The sequence below is a fragment of the Neolamprologus brichardi genome, chromosome 9, assembly GCF_056152115.1.
Source record: "Neolamprologus brichardi isolate AB-2024 chromosome 9, ASM5615211v1, whole genome shotgun sequence".
NCBI classification, from domain to species: Eukaryota; Metazoa; Chordata; class Actinopteri; order Cichliformes; family Cichlidae; genus Neolamprologus; species Neolamprologus brichardi.
This window is the reverse complement of record NC_142112.1, coordinates 2239820-2254620: the sequence shown is the minus strand read 5'-3', so window position 1 is coordinate 2254620 and position 14801 is coordinate 2239820. Positions and strand designations below refer to the sequence as shown.

The 14801-nt window shown below is 44.0% G+C and overlaps 1 pseudogene; it reads right to left on the bottom strand.

The window, feature by feature from the left end:
- Positions 1-10915: 10915 nt before the first annotated feature.
- LOC148101088 (uncharacterized) lies at positions 10916-11676 on the bottom strand (annotated as a pseudogene).
- Between the last annotated feature and the right edge of the window lie 3125 nt (positions 11677-14801).

The window sequence follows — 14801 nt, the reverse complement described above, 5'->3', positions numbered from 1 at the left end:
GAACAAAAAAACTCGCTTCTTCATTTATCAGTAGCATGTGTTGTGACCTAGTTATATGACTGTTGACTACAATGGGGTCTAAGCTGATGCTTGTATTTATCAAAAACTAATCTGATTAATGAAAAACACCTTTCTTCTCAGTTTTGCTGAGTGTGTTTGCTACTAGTATGCATTCAGCAGCTGGACATCATCCCGGGGGAAAGCATTAGGCTCTTAATCTCAGCACAAAGGTAATGGATGCCCATATTCAACTGTTACTTTATAATGCCTGCTTTAAAAACTTTTGAAATGTGACCTGCATCCCAAGTTTTTTTCCTCAGTTGCCTCCAGCCACCACCTCATGTGGGCTTTCATTTTTTCTTTGACATATCCCTTTAGACTTGTTTTTCTCTTTCTCTGACAGGGTTAATGAGGTGGCAACACGGACGCCATCCGATGCTCTACTTTTCCTTATTTATACTACATCTTAATGTACTCCGTGTGCCTGGGTATTATTTAACACTGTGCCCTTGGGTTGCTGCTGATTTTTTATTCAATTCAGTTAGGTGGCAGGAGGTCAGGGACTGTGCTGAACCTCTGAGTCACACAGTGAACAGAGGAGCACTCCGCCTCCATCTTACTCCATTTTCTGTCCCTCTACATTCAGATTGTGACTGATAAGGTGTGATTAATGAGAGCAGGATCCTCTCAAAGTGTTAGAACATCTCTCACTGATTTATTCTTTTGTGTTTTTTCATCCAGCTACCTTTGTATATATGGATGTGTGAGTGTATGTTCTTGTTAGAGGGAGAGCACAGAGATCACTTGCCCCTCCCTTCCTTCCCTCTCCATCTTCAGCTGCCTCCCTCTTCCTGCTCCACCACAATCACCCACAGATGCAGGGCCTTGGGGTAAAGGTGTGTCACCAGGGTGCAGGGGAGGCATCCCCCCCTCTGTCCCCTTCTGGCTGCCTGTGCCTCAATTTTATCCCACAACTTAGACATTCACATTACTCACACTCTCATAACACATACATATAGGCCAAGGTTCTATATGTATGTGTCCAAAAGACCATCAGGGTGTACACCTCACCCCTGGCGTCGTTGCCCACCTCTCAATTTTAAATACACGTAGACATTGAGGGCTATCAGGAGGGGCTATGCGCTTACCTGCTGCTCTCTGGCAGGTAGCTCCATGCCCTCCTGGGTTTTAAATGCACCTTAGAACACACATGCATCAACACTACATATGAGCGGGCGGAGGGAGGTTTGGAGTCTTCTCACACCCCTGTTCTCTGCAGCCTGCTTGGAGCGGGGGGGCTGGGAGGAGGAGTTGGCTGTCCGATTGGGATCTGGGATGCGGGGCCTCCCTGCTGCTGCCGAGTCGGGGCAGGGTGCAGTTTCCCCCTCCAGGGGCAAGGGTACCTAGACCCGGTTCGTAGAGTACGCTTGGGGAGTGTGATTGTGTGTAGAGTGTCTCTTTATGTCTGTCTCCACGTTGGGTGAGTGTTGAGTAATTGCATATGAGAGCATGAGGGTGGGAATGGATGTTTGTATCTGTGTGTGCCTGTATGTCTGTGTCTATATGTCAGGTTGGGCATCAGACGCCACCTCTCTGGGGACATCTCAGGCCCTCCATGGTATGGAGGCCTATCTCCCCCCACCACTTCCCCTGCCAGTGGTAGACGCCCTCAGACATGGGTGCGCTGGTGATTCTTTTTGTCTGGGGATGGGCGCCCAGGTACCCATCAGCTCACTCCTTGGTGGCTGCTTATCAGGGCCTGGAGCCTGGGGCTCGCTTGGGCCACTTCGGGGGTGGGGTGCCCTCGGCCTCTCGGCCTGGGGCTCGGTCACTCAGGCACAGCTGGCTGCCGGCAGAGCTCATGGGCACGTCACTGCAACCCCCCCTGGCTTCTGCTCCGCGGCTGCTGAGTGACCCCTCATCTGGGACTCTCCTCAGCTCTTTCTGGGACAGTGGCTCAGCTGCCCCTCTGTTGGTCTTCCTTGGTCTCTTGTGTTCTCTTGTGTTCCCTGGAGGACGGGGCTGTGGCCCCCCCACACCCTCTAGCAGATCATTACATGAAGAAACCTTTTAATACAAGCACGCTCACAGGTGTACACACGGGTGCTCACACACACAAACTACACCCTTTTTTGCTCATATCTCAAAGCACACTGTGTGCTGTCGATCTTACGTGCTGCACAATTGTCACGGTTCTGGGTCGGTTCGACCCAGTAGTTTGAGTTCTGATGTTTTGGTTTATTCTTGAATGATTGTTGTGTTTTTGGGTGCTATTATTATTATTGTTGTTATTAGAATTCTATGTTTCTGTTTATTCATGTTTAAGGATTTGTTCTTCGGTTGTGTCTCACGTTTAGTTTAGTTCAGGTTCCATGTGTAATATTCTCTTTCTCTCAGTGTCGAGTCTGCGTCTTTGTGTAGTGTGTTGTTGTTTCCTTTTTTATTGTGAAGGTCTGCGTCTCATGTGAGTGTGTTCATTTTTACCTCCCTTGTCTCGTCTCGTTAATTACTCCCAGCTGTGTCCACCACCTGTGTGTAATCTCCCTGTGTTTCTCTGTGTGTATTTAAGTCGTGTCTTCTGTCATTGTAGTTGCTGTTCGTTCAATTGAAGGCAGTGACTGTCGTAGAGTTATTTGGTGTGGGGATTTTAATGCCCATAGCAGAGTGTGGGGAGGCACACACACAGATAAAAATGGTAAGGTAATTGAGCAATTGATGGATACATGCAATTTGGTGTGCCTGAATGATGGTAGGGGGACCAGATGTAATGTTGTTAATGGAACAGAGTCAGTTTTGGATTTAACTCTAGTCTCAACTGTCCTTGCAGGCATAAGTCAGTGGACCATCAGAACAGCCACTACTATAGGCAGTGACCATTATCCTGTTTTCTGTGATGTTGGAGGGAAGATACGGGTATCAGAGAGGTGCATAAGAAGTGGAGTTTTCATACGGCTGACTGGACAAAATTCCAAAAATTATGTGAGGAAACGATTGACAAGGTTGATGAGTCTGGTTGATCAAATGAATAATCAGTTTGTTGAAGTACTTATGGTAGCCGCCAAGGCCTCAATCCAGACCAGTAAAGGCAATGTAAGTAGGACTTTGGTGCCATGGTGGACAGAGGGATGTCGAATTTCTGTAAAGGAAAGAAACAAGGCATTTAAATTTCTCCAAAGAACCCTTAATGTACAAGCTCTGATTGCATACAGAAAAGCAGTGGTCAGGAGAACAGTGAGACAAGCAAAGCGGAGCAGTTGGAGGTTGTTCTGTTCTAAAATAGGAAGAACCACTCCAGTGGGGGAGGTCTGGGGCATGGTCAGAAGAATGGGAGGTGATCGGCGGGAATGGGATTACCCAGTTCTATCTTCAGGCCAACAGAACTTTGTAAAAGCTCAGGAAAAAGTGGAGGTTATGGTGAAAACTTTTGCTAAGATTCATAGCTCTGATAACATATCAGTGTTGGGAAAAGACAGAATGTGCCAAACTAAAACACAGTATTCGGAGGCTCTAGTAAGAAAGGCGCACATAGGTAGTAGTTTGGATGTGGTGTTTTCTCGGGAGGAAATGGTGAGAGCACTTCAAAAAACAAAGCCCACAGCCCCGGGAAAGGATCAAATTTGTTATTTAATGTTGAAGAACCTTGGTACGAAAGCGCTTAATAAACTGCTGTGTTTGGTTAACACAGTTTGGATTAAGGGTGAGCTCCCAAGTACTTGGAAGGAGGCTGTTATTGTCCCAATAAGAAAACCCGGGAAGGATCCATCTAAACCAGATAGCTACAGACCAATTGCTCTTACATCAAATTTGTGCAAGTTAATGGAACGTATGATAATGGCAAGACTGTCTTTTGAGCTGGAAAGAAAAGGAGCTTTAGCCGATTACCAAAGTGGTTTCAGGACAGCTCGGAACACAACTGATGCTATTATTAGACTTGAGAATGTTGTTAGGAAAGTGCAGGCCACTAAAGAGTCTGTTTTGGCAGTGTTTTTTGACATAGAAAAGACATATGATATGTTGTGGAGGGATGGGCTTTTAATCAAGTTGCATAAGTTGGGTATTGGTGGCAGGACATTCAATTGGGTCCAAGACTTTTTATCTGGTAGGAAGATCCAAGTGCAAATTGGGTCTACAATTTCTAGTCAGTGCGTGGTTGAGAATGGAACGCCACAGGGCAGTGTGATTAGTCCCCTGCTTTTTGTTATAATGATCAATTATGTTTTTTCTGATGTTCCTGAGGGAATTGGGAGGTCTTTGTTCACTGATGATGGTGTGTTATGGAAAAAAGGAAGAAATATTGAGCACCTAGTGGGGATGGTTCAGGAGGCTGTAAATATGGTGGTTGAGTGGGGATTTGACTGAGGATTCAGGTTTTCGGTGGAAAAAACAAAAAATGATGATCTTTACCAAAAGAAAAGTGAGTGAGACTTTGACATTGAAACTGTATGACAAGGTAACTGGGAAAGTGAGCTCTTTTAAGTACTTAGGTGTTGTGTTTGATTCGAGACTGACATGGAGGGAGCATATTGACCGGATTGAAACCAAATGCAAAAGAGTTATTAATGTTATGAGGTGTGTAGCTGGGAGGGGTTGGGGAGCGAGCTCTTCTGCTTTGAAAAGACTTTACCAGGCATTAATTAGATTGGTCTTTGATTATGGGTGTGTGGCATATGGTTCAGCAGCTCCTTCTGTGTTGAGACGTTTGGATGTTCTGCAATCGGAAGCCCTTAGAGTGTGCTGTGGAGCTTTTAAAACATCTCCAGTCAGTGCCCTACAGGTGGAGATGGGAGAAATGCCCCTAGATCTTAGGAGGAAGCAAGTGTCGGTGAATTACTGGGTTCATCTTGGTGGTCATGGTGACGCACATCCCACAAAGGAGGTACTTTTGGAATGCTGGGAGTATGGAAGAAGTCAGAAGGATCATTTTTGGAAAGGTAGGGAATCAGTGGGCTAAGGAGTGTCAGGTGTATGAACTTAAAATATTTCCTGCAGTAGTGTTCTCTGTGGTTCCTCCATGGTTATTTGAGACCCCTCCTGTGGACTGGTACTTGAGAAAATTGAAAGGCAGAGTCAATCTTGTTTCAGCATTTAATTTTCACAACTTGACTGAATACCCTGAGTGTATTCATGTGTTCACGAATGGTGCTAAAAGTCCAGTTACTGGAAGTACAGGGTTTGGAATAGCAGTTCCGTCAAAAAATATTGGAATAAACAGACGCACTTCGGATGGACTGGCAGTGTACACGGTTGAAATGGTAGCAATTTTGGTGGCATTGAAATGGGTAGAGTGTTCAAAAATCAGGCAGGTGGTAGTATGTTCTGACTCGGCAGCTGTTCTTTCAAGTCTACAATCATTTTGTTCGAAGACAAGGCAGGGCATGCTGTATGCTATTCTGGAGACTATAAGCAGAATAAGGTGTTGTGGTGGCAATATTCACTTTCTTTGGGTGCCAGCTCATGTAGGGATCAGTGGAAATGAAAAGGTGGATAGGTTGGCAAAAAGAGCGTTGACTAAAAATAGGACTGAGATGGAAATTACAAGCAGTGGATCTGAAGCAAAAGGTATTGTTTGGAGGCAGGTTGTTCAGGAGTGGCCGAAGCGGTGGGATTCAGGGAGTAAGGGCAGGCAATTGTATCATCTTAAGAAGGAGGTGGCAGAGAGTAGGTTGTATAGGGGTAATAGGAGAGAAGAGGTGGTCATTACCAGGTTTAGACTGGGACATTGTGCATTAAATAAAACACTACAGATGATAGGAGAACATGAGACGGGGCTTTGTGGAGTGTGCCAGGAGGAGGTGGAGACAGTAGAGCATGTAAGGTAAGGGTTATGATGTGGAGAGGACAGCTCTGCAGAATAGATTGAAGGAGCGGGGAATTGGGGAATTTAATCTGAAGAGTGTGTTGGAGGGTAGTAGGGCACATGTGAGGGAACTGGTGGGGTTTCTGAAGGATATAGGTGTTTATGAATGAGTGTAGTTTTTTTTTTTTTTGATACAAATTGTAAACTCACTGTCTGACCCATACTACAGAACAGTAGGAAGCGGTAATGCTCTTTTACGTTGGTTGCAAACCGCCGTTAAACACAAAGAAGAAGAAGAAGATTGTAGTTGCTGGTCCGTCTGTGTATCTACCATGTTCCTTTCGTGTGTTCTCCCTGCTGTCACCATCATATACCATCGTCTATCTTCCTTCATGTTCAGGTTCGTGTTTTGGTTCATGTTCAAGTAGTTAGTTGTTCCCAGTGTAGTTTAGTTCTTTCTCCGTTTGTCGTTTGTGTTATGCTGAGTGAACGGACTCTATGGCAGAATACACAGAAGCGCAGAAAATGCAGGGAGTGCTCTTTATTTGTTGTGTCAAACTTATTTACACGGGATGAGATTATACAGAGGAATAAACAGAGGGAAACCAGGGGAGGAGGCTGACACGCATTCGGAGGGAAAGGGGTTACCCGCGCACGCAGGGTGGATTTGTCACACTGGCTGTACGGGCTCGGGCGAGGATTCTCGGAATGTGGGAGAAACGCTGTAAATGATCTCCGTAGTGATCCCGGAAATGCGGCTTCACAAACAGCTGACAGGTAAGCGGGTGATGGATCCGGCACTCGAGGAGGTGGCAATACTCCGACACCAGACGTCAGTCGCGCTGCTCCTAAGTAACGCTCCATCAAATGACGTCTGATGCACCGCCGGTGTGTCAGCATCCCGTGACACACCACCCCGCCTACCTGAGCTGAAAACAGAAGCAGACCCCGTGACACCACACCAGAGAAACCCCACCAACTCCTAACAGTTTGTCCATTTTTATTTTTGGTGTTCAATAAACCACCTTCACACCTTCACTACTGCCTGCGATTGGATCCTCCTTTATTATTTCCACACGGCTCATCTCACTCGCCGTGATAGTACGGACCAGCCAGATATGGATCCAGCGGCATTCACCCCACCCACGGAGCTTCGAGAGCTCATAACGGACTCTGCTTCAAAATTAGTCAACCTATGGCTGGAGCAGGAGGGAGAGGGATTTCTCTGTGTTGTGGAAGCCAGGCTACAGCAACTCATTTCCGGTTACCCCTGGCTATTGGACTCAATAAACAACTTCGCCTTTAGACAACAATTCTAATGGCAAAAGAACCAAACGGGACAGGAAAAAAAAAAGATGGAGAGCACAGGGGGTTCCTGCAAAGCTGATTCAGTGAGATGCAACATTTGATAAATGGTGTCTACAGAACAGGTGTCCAATTAGGTGGTGGTGTAACAAGGATAGTAGTCTACAGTTGTCCTAGTGGCTGTGTGTCTAAATTTAATACCAGTTACTGATAACAGCCTGATCGATATAGGACTTTTAAGACCAATGCTGATATTTGGAGATTTAAAAATTGATATATTGGCCAATATTTTTTTCAGACACATGAAACATAATAAAATTCTCTAAGATGTGTTATATGTAGTTATTTACGAGTGCTCACTAAGATAATACAACAACACTTTTTTAAAATGATCTTGATTTGCCACATATATATTGGAAAGTTCAGACCCTCCAAAATCAGATTCTATTAAATGATGCAGTAAATAAACAAGTGAAGATGAATTTAGTAAAGATGAAGTTCAACAAAAGGCAGTAAACAATGTCCATAAAGCAGCAGGAAAAACTCACAGGCTGACATGCAGGAAACAAACAGTAGAAACGTTAAGAGTAGTTGGAACACACAGGTAGAAACAATTGGGGAAACAAGGCTGGGGAAAGTAAAACTGAATACTAAACATACGAGACACAGGCTATCAAAATAAAAGAGGAAACACCCTAAAAAACAAAACAAAATCAAAAACAGGAAGCGACTGAGTTAAAAAAAAAAAAAAAAAAGGACAAAAAATTGTCTTGGTTGGCCTAGCCATGAGGCAATGTGGGACAATTCTGGGCCAAGTGGTCCTTGATAGGGACAAACCAGTTCAGGAATCCAACAGGGAGGCCAGCAGCAGAAATGGAGTATCTCAGGTGCGTTGCTTGAGGCCAACAATAGCGACAGAGGCCCTCTGGTGGTATGATTGGAGACTGAAGCTTTGGGCCCACATCCTCTCGCTGAGGATTCAAGCTTGAGGAACAGATATACCATCTGATGGTATAGAAGAAAACAGTCAAAAACTTCATTGCAATTTAATGTTACACAGCATGTAATTTGTAGACATCTCATTTCATTCGTTATGATGATGAATTAAAGGCTTTGTGTGTGTTTTGTTTGCCATTTAACAGAAAACTAGACAGATAATATAGAATACAGAAGCATTGGTATTGTCACTTAAATATAATTTTTGTAATTGTATATGATAAAACTGCAATTTTATCATTGCTGTAAGTGATTCTTTATATTATAGGACAAACAGTTGAGTGGGGGAGATCACCACCACCATCACCACCACCCGAGATTGGGTATCAAGCCCCAAGTGTGATGGAAGAACGATCGTTGGTTCCTTAGAGGAACTGACAGATAGCAACATGGTGAAGCTTGAAACCTGGACCCTCCATAGCCGGTTACCAAGATTACGTGAAGTACCCTCAGAAGTTCTAGTAGATAATGTGAACGCAGCACTATGATTAATGCCTACTGTGACCATTACCAAGACTAACCATCTTATCTACTCTATGGCAGAAGTGATCAATGAAATGCTTGGCTACAAGTTCAACAACCATATGGAGCAGTATCCTCCATGGAGAAGGAGACTAGAGGCCAAGAATCAGGTAGCACAGAGGGAAGTTAGCTAACTGCAGAACGTGTGAAGAAGAAGTGCACCAAGCTGTCCATACTTTGTAATCTGGCAAGCAAAGACTGGCAGCCTTGGCAGCCGCTTGAAGAGATATAAATGAGAAATTGAAGGCAGGAGAATAAACCAGCTGTTCTCCACAGAACCATCAAAGGTATGATAAATGGACTGATTCTTATATAGTGCTTTTCTACTCTCCCAGAGCACTCAAAAGGTTTTATACAACATGCCACATTTAATTTGTTCTATGCTTTTTAGCTGCATCAGAGAACAACTTGGGGTTAGGGTCTTGCCCAAGCACATTTGGTATGCAGGCTGGGCAGCCAGGGATCCAACCATAAATCTTCCGATCAATAGATGACCTGGCCTCTCGCAGTGGCAGGGCAACAACACCACCATATGAGAACACCACCACCACCCCCGCAATACTGGAAGAGCATATGAGAGAAGGACCTACTGGCTGAAGAAGCTGACTGCACTCCATGAGTGTTTGCCAGCACAAATGAACCAGCTGCTAGTCAATGAAACACACCTAGAATGGCTAACTGAAGGCCGGACACTCCTGATCCCCAAGGATGCCCAGGAGAGACCAGTCCCATCCAACTACTGGCCAATAACCTACCTCAGTCCCACTTGGACGCTTCTGTCAGGCATCATAGTGGCTAAGAGAAACAGGCTCAATACATGAGTGGAGCACACAAAGGGATTGGTAGGAACACCAGGGGGGAGAAACACCAGCTACTGGTAGACAGCGGAGTCATTGCATTATAGTGGTAAGACTACACGCCTGTGAAACGGGAGTTGTAAGTTCAAGTTCCTGCCTGGGTTCCTAGGCTAGGCCCCCATGCTAGACCAAGCCTACCACAGACATGAGCAAGCGGCATAAATATGAAGCCATGCCAGCTCGGATGTCGCCTGCGTCAGGTGTTGATCCGGGACACCCTGATAAGAAATGAGCTTTGTTTTCTTTTCTTTCTTTTTTTTGAGAAATGGAATTCAGTACTATAAATGAACAAAGCAATTGAGTGCATGACAATGATGTTGATCGACAGAGTTAAAAATAAGTGTCAGTAACTATAATCTCTGTGTCACATTACAGGAAAACTACTTCCAAGAAGTGTTGAATATACCAGAATTGGCAGGTCGAACACTGGCGCTCCGTAGTTTTCACAGGTAAAAGCAGGTTCATCCTGAGAACACATGATAGAAATGAAAAGGTCTGGAGAAGCTGTGAAAGTTATGCTGCCTGTAACAGTTTTCAGCATGACCACTTTGGTAGTGGGTCAGTGACAGGCATGGCTGGTATATCACATGGAGAGAGACACACACACATCTACAGGCTCGGCAATGACATCTGATGCTGGTGCAGTGGGTCCTGGGCTCTGGCCTCATGTGGCAAGAGTATGCACTTTGATTTTCGTAGTGTCTTTAAATTCAATGCTCTGGAGCTAGAGCAGGTCCTCTACTAATTGGAAGATTGGTGGTTCAATCCCTAGCTGCCTCACTTTAGATGTCAAATATCCCTGGGTAAGATCTAACTCCACTTTGCTCTTCAATTTATCTATTTGAGCACTTAAGCATAGTACTTGTATGAATGGGTGTGAAAAAGTGAATGAACCATGTTGTACAAAGCGCTTTGAGTGCTGAGGTAGAGTAGAAAAGTCCTAGATAAGAACCAGTCTATTTAAAGTTCCCCCACTTGAATAAAGGTTTGTTTATAATTTATTAACTTCACTGGGGTCATCATTCACATATTACATGACAAAATGACATGATCAGAGAATGGACCCAGCAGACATTGCTTTTGTTTTTGATGAGCTGAAGGAAGAGTTTTACATATTCTCAAAGATCACATAGATTTATGACATTCATTTTGTCTTTTGCCGCTCGGACGTCATGCTCCGCGATGCTGGTCACTGGTCTCTCGCTGATGACGTCACTGTCCTCGGTAGTCAGGCGGTAGATAGCATTAGCCGCCTGGCTAACCTCGAAAAGGGCATAGAACTGACTCAGCTCGTTGGTGAATACAGAGTCGGCGTTGATCGGCGCAGTGTCCCTGGCTTTGTAGTCCGTAATGGTGCGTAGTCCGTGCCACATACTCCGTGTGTCACCCTGGTGGAAGCGGGACTCCACACGTTCCCGGTACCGGCGTTTGGCATCTCTCACCGCACGCCGTATGAGGCCGCTTTGTAGGCGCTCATATCGCCAGTGGCGAGACCCGCGTTGTAGGAGGCGGTCCTGGCGTTTACTGCAGTGCGGATCGATCTGTCCATCCACGGTTTCTGGTTTGGGAATGTGGTGACTCTCGCAGTGGGGATAATCTCCTCCGCTAGCATATTGACGAAGCATACTGCTACTTCCGTAAACTCGTTGATGTCGACTGCGCATGCTCTGAACATGTCCCAGTCGACGTCGTTGAGTGCGTCCTGTAGCGTAGCTTCTGATTGGGCAGACCACCGTTTTACCTCCCTCGTGGTTACCTCTTCCCTCCGTATGTTTTGTTTATACTGGGGAATGAGGAAGATGGCGTTGTGGTCAGACTTCCCAAAAGCCGGGTGTGAGACAGCTTTGTAGCCCTGCTTGTATGGCGTGTAGCAGTGATCCAAAATGCGATCCCCCCTCGTTGGACACGAGACATGCTGGTGTAAGTTTGGCATGACTTGTCTGAGGTTCGCTTTATTCAAGTCTCCTGCTACAATGAGGGCTGCGCCCGGGTCCTTGTTTTGAAGCGAACTCAGCACATCATGTAATTCGGACAAAGCCATACCTGTGTCCGCTTGGGGTGGGATGTAGACCACCGTGGCGATGACTCACGGGGCAGATAGAAAGGGCGGCACTTAATGCTCAGGAACTCCAGATGTGTCGAGCAGCCGCTGGAAAGAGTAGAAATGCTCCCGGCATCACACCACTTTCTGTTTACCATGAAACACACTCCTTAATTGGCTGCCACTTGAATAACGGTTTGTTTATAATTTATTAACTTCACTGGGGTCATCATTCACATATTACATGACAAAATGACATGATCAGAGAATGGACCCAGCAGACATTGCTGTTGTTTTTGATGAGCTGAAGGAAGAGTTTTACATATTCTCAAAGATTTCCACATAGATTTATGACATTCATTTTGTCTGTGGGACTTAATGTTATGAGGTAAATTATTAAGAAACATGCTCAACTGCTTTATTCCCCTACATTTTCCATAGTGATGGGGGTTGGTTGGCTAAGCCTTTCACCAGCCAGCAACCCAGTAATGGAGCCTTGTTGCTGCTTCCAGCTTCCCACACACAGAAGCATGGCTCTCAGCAGTGGAACTGGAGTCAAGAGCCAGTAACCTCTTCACCTTGAGGAGACCACATGCTGCGCTGAGCAAGCCTGGCCTCCAGAGTCTTTAGGGGGTCTGTGCTACTTAAGTGTGAAGCAGTAGGTCAGCCTCCAACAGTTCTCTGTCTCCTTTTTGATCAGTGGTCTGATAATCCTGAAAATGGTCTTGGTCTCTGCTGCAGGCACCTGTTTGGCCTGTTTAGTGGGTCTCCTTTATCGCTGACCTCCTAATTTGAGGGACTTGACTTCCGCTACAGACCTCCTGCCAAGCCAACAATGTCATCAGAAGTGTAGGACCTTACTTTTCCTTGTCAAACTCAGTTGTCAGAGAGCTTTCAACAGCAAATCGACTTTGCTGTATGGTGGGAGATAATAGTTTCTTGTATCCTACTAACGTCCCTGACGACTGCCAGTTCCCTTCAGCTCCACATCCTTTATTGCTTTGTATATTAAGGCACAGCCTGTTCAGACAGCGATAACATAAATTGTCTTTTGTACTTGCTGCTTTGTTTGTGTGGCAGTTGGCCTTGAATGTTCGTCAGAGAGTGCCAACAGGTAATTTGTGAGCTTGCTCTTGACAGATGCTGTTTTCTGGCGTCTTTGCTTTTTCTCTCAACAATGTACCAAGTATATACAACTGTTTCCTCTGCAGTGCCTCACTGTAAAATTGGCAAATTCCCTGTGCTTTCACTTAAAATGTCCCCTACTGAAAATGAGAGGCATAAATCACTGTGCATGTCTGGCACCAACATGCCCACTGTGTCACATCAGTTTGAATTTTTTACAACATGGAAGAAAAGCGGCAGGCCTGTTGACACTTTCCAGCCTGGGAGCTACTGTTAGTCAACCATTCATATCCATTTTTAATGAGCTCTCAGCCATGATATAGTGTAATTTCACCACCAGGACCCAGTGATGCTATTTACTGTTAACGAGAAACAGCACAGCACCAGCCAAATTCTTCCCGATTGGAGCGTTTATGAAATTCACAGGTTTATGACTTGGAAAGGATGTTGTGTGTATGAGTACAAGTGTTGTTGTATTATTGTGATTTTTGTATGCCTCTGAAACTAGTTTACTTTTTCAGCACACTTAGAGTTACTTTGCCCAAGCTAAGGCATAGTTTGGAGAGTACTTGGAGAATCAAGCTAAGAAAATTTACTTAGACTACCATGACCTGGATGACTGCGAACCAACAAAGATACATATCTAAGGAGTTTGAAAAGCATTTTGTGAAGACATTTTACCCCTTATCCAAGAGGCTTTTTTAGCACCTCTACATTTATCTAAAAGGTTACTTATATGGTTAAAAAGAAAATTCACAAGCTGTGATCAATTGCATCTTTCTTATAAAATAAAGACTAGACTGATATATTATGTATTCCTTTATTGGGTAAGAAAATCATGCCATAACCAATTTAAGTTACACAGAATAGGTGTGAGAGCCTTAAACAGGCTGATATTTTGCTAAATTGGTCAAACTGGGCAGAGATGTTAAAAACCCATAATATCCTTATAAAATATGATGTAACTCTGTAGATGAACTTACCTTAAATATATCAAGCTTATAAACATCTACAGCAATAATATGTAACACAACATAACAATTATCCAAAATGCACATTTTAAATAACTGACGAAAAAAATACTGACATTTATTTTCATGTACATTCTGGTGCTGATACTTACATGAAGTTTCTGAATGTACAACTTTTTACTGACTTTTACACTTTTACTTAGCTGAGTGCCTTCCCCCACACTGAAAACATTTCAAAGGTTATGTTAACGTTACCTAATGAGATTGATTCAGGACTGATAAAACTCATTTTAAGCTTTTTCTAGCAGTCCTTCACAAAGAAAGAGCTTGTGAAGGACCTGCACATATATCTGTACACACTTAAATATCATTTGAAACTCTAAGAATCTGAGGCTTTCAAATGAATGCAAACTGTGTCTTTGGTTGATTAATAAGCTGAAATGGACATACCCTCTTTGGCCTCTGCTTCAAGGATTCTGACAGTTAGTCAGACTCGGGGTTGTTGTTTAATTTAAACAAACATATAATCATCTTGCTGTAACCAGTTTTCTGAAAGGCAGAGTAAATTAATATGTTGATCAATTATTAATCCATGTGCTAACAGGGATTTTGAAGAGAGAGACCTAATGTTTAATAATTCACAATTTACTCTTTTACCTTCAGGTGCAGTTGTGGATACCATGTGGATCTGTCTTTGTGATTTTTTTCTTTATGTTTAATTGTTGATTTTGTTTTAAATGAAGGTGCAATGTGATTCTGGTTTTCTGACAAGCTTGACTGACAGTAGTGTTTATGATTGTTCCCTCATGACTGATCTTTCAAAGCTTAATTGGAAGTCTTTTCGAACACTTGGAGTGTTTGAAAAGTACCAGGCTGGGGGAAAGCTGCTAGAGACAAAAAGGGCACCCCTGATGTTTTTGGTTGCCTTTCTTTTCCCGGGATTTTGTACCTGGTGGCAAAGAGAACTGCATAGTGAAAGCTTAGGTTATAATGACCCAATTATTGTTAGTAGTGTTAAAGTAAAAAAGAAGAAGAAAACATATAATAAAATAAAAATGCATGCTGCTGCTTTAGATGTACTTCAATCTATTGCAACACTGCCATTGTTGCAATATATGCAGCAATATCTTTTGTGGGGGAAAAACACACATACAAAAGAGAAAGATAAGATGAAGGAAAAAATTAAG